The 2,743-nt window shown below is 38.2% G+C and overlaps 1 pseudogene; it reads left to right on the plus strand.

Moving 5' to 3' along the window:
- Positions 1-319: 319 nt before the first annotated feature.
- LOC149156521 (uncharacterized) lies at positions 320-1,492 on the plus strand (annotated as a pseudogene).
- Positions 1,493-2,743: the final 1,251 nt, after the last annotated feature.

Consider the following 2,743-nt stretch of genomic DNA (forward strand, 5'->3'; position numbering starts at 1 on the left):
CATATAAGCCAATGGCAGTAGAATAGGAAATACGGTGTAACCAATGGAGGGTGTTTGCCTTATTTCTTTCTGAAATTTTACTGAGTGAAGGTGGAAAATTTCAGTCTAAGATGGCACTGGCCTATACCTATTATCGATAATAGATGTATGAGAAATTTGTTAATATTTATGCAAAACTTGCATCTGTAGCAATGACTAACTTTCTTAGCTTCAATGAATCACCATTGGTTGAACCAGTATGGATCAATGATGGAGCTGAAGAGAACAAAGAAGCATTAAGGAAGTCACGTGGGGAGGAAGATGATGATTTCCAAATATATATAAAACCAATTGGCCTTCATTCCAATTTAGTGAAGATGAGGCAGTTTCTTGTCAAATGGCAACCAATGAGATTCATGTTTTTGATCCAGAAAACTTTTCTAAAGAAATTGTGAATAAGATCTGCCTTCCTGGAATAGCTAGTTTGCAACTTTCTATAGCTCCTCCAATATATTTTGCAGCATATATTCCCAAATCAAAGGGAATGGTAGCCAGCATTCAAATATTTAAGCGAGAGGATGTTGGCCCAACCCAGCCTATAGCTCAACAGAGCTTTTTATCAGTGTTCCAATGTCCAGTTAATTTGGAGACATGGATTGACTGGATTGTTGGTTATTGCACAATCTGATGGTGACAAAAGAAATCAAAGTTACTATGGGGAGTCCATATTACATTACTTGATGGCTGATGGGAGTCATGAAGGGCTTATGCCTCTTCCTAAGGAGGGACCTGTCCATGATGTTAATTGGTCTCCTTCAGGAACTAAATTTGCGGTGTTTTATGGATTCATGCCTGCAAGAGCAATTTTGTTCGACAAAAGGTGCTATCCTCTCTTTGATTTTGGAACAGGTCCTTACAATACACTCAGATAGAACCCTCACAGAAAACTTTTATGCATAGCAGGTTTTAGTAATTTAGCTAGGGAAATGACATTTTGGGATTGTTCTGCTAAAACGTTTCTTAGAAGTTCAATGGTTGAATGGTCAGTCACAAGTGAATGGTCACCTGATGGATGATATTTTATGACAACAACAATGGCTCCCTGGTTGCAAGTGGATAATGGAATCAATATATTTTCTTACAATGGATCACTATAATTCAACAAGATGTTCGAATAACTATATGAGGCAGAGTGGCGCCTAGCAGAGTCCGCAATATATGGAGATCTTCCAGAGTTAGTAGAGAAAGTAAAGGAAAATTGCAGATTGAGACAACTAATGGGATAACTAATGCAGCCTCCAAAACCTCAAATCAAGTTCCAAATATTGATGTCGTTGCACCAAAACCTGTAGTATATCAACCACCCCATGCTAAAACTACCTCTGCACCAAAACCTGCATCATATCAACCACCACATGCTAAAAGCGTTATGGCTGTTAATGCTCAGATTTTTGGCGAGACAAATTCTTCCCAAGAGACAAGTAAGAATGAACTATCATCCCTATACATGTAGATGTCCTTTCCAGGGACCAACCGACATCTACAGAGAAATAACACATGTAGGAAGTGGGCAGGCTCTATCTGCTTCAACCTTATGGAAATCCTTATGCATACACTCCTACACAAATACCACGGTGGTAAGGTGTGAGACATTTCTGCGGTGGTGTGAGATAGACACGGGTTTTGGTTGAGGAGGTGGTGTAATCCGCACTATAGAGATAATACACAGTCACACCAATAGAGTGTAATATTCAACACCCACATACTCCAAGAAATGCATAGTCCATGCTCACTTCATTACATCTCCTTTAGCAACTTGCCAAACTATTCGATGCAAAAAGCAAAGAATATTAGTAGAGGCCAGGTGAATAGGAGTATAGCAGAGATGTTAGAAATAGTGTCAAACTGGATTTCAGTGAGGCAGAAGCGAGAGAGCTACTAGAGAGGTAGTGATGGGAGAGCACTCATGGAGGCATGACTAAGCATTACTACATGTAGAAGATTCCTAAATGCAAATGTGAGCACAAACTGCAGCTAGATTTTAACTAAGAAAACATTCATGAAATGCAGAATTGATGGCAGAACTGACCTGCACATAAATGCCATGAAACAAGTGGCTCAAATATGAGTAGGGTAGGATATCACCTGCTCTGATAACATGTTACACACATACACGGAAAACAAAAAAGATGAATGATAAACATGAGTGTGTGTCTATTATTGACAATGATATACATTTATAGTACATTCGTATGACCGTTGGTTTCCAAATCCCAAGGTCTCTTGGACTCTCATGGTTGTTCAAATTCTACACCAACCCATAGAGGATTAGGTGTCCAGCAATATAAATCACATAAGAGATATGTATCATCCTCTGCTTTTCAAAGATTAGCCATAAATCAAGATCTTAGTAGTGGTAATCAACAACACATAATAATACACAATGGTCCAAGAATATTATCATGCATCAGCAACATCAAGAAACAACAACATATGGCAACACCATGAATCATAAATATAGCACACCAATCAGTCTAATATATCACCTCTCCATGGAAAAACATAGCAACAACAATAATCGCCATATGGTGCATGAATATTTGCAATATAAAATGAACCGACAGTAGCAACAAGATGTAGTGACAAAAAAAAGTATCACATCAATAACCATACTCATAAATATAAACATCATCCACCATCATACTAAACTCCATGGAACTGACACATGCATCATTCATTGAACCAGAAAGCATAATACTATCCA

This window comes from Pinus tabuliformis, chromosome 9, assembly GCF_031772625.1.
Source record: "Pinus tabuliformis cultivar Carrire ecotype Pingquan chromosome 9, CPIR1, whole genome shotgun sequence".
Taxonomy (NCBI): Eukaryota; Viridiplantae; Streptophyta; class Pinopsida; order Pinales; family Pinaceae; genus Pinus; species Pinus tabuliformis.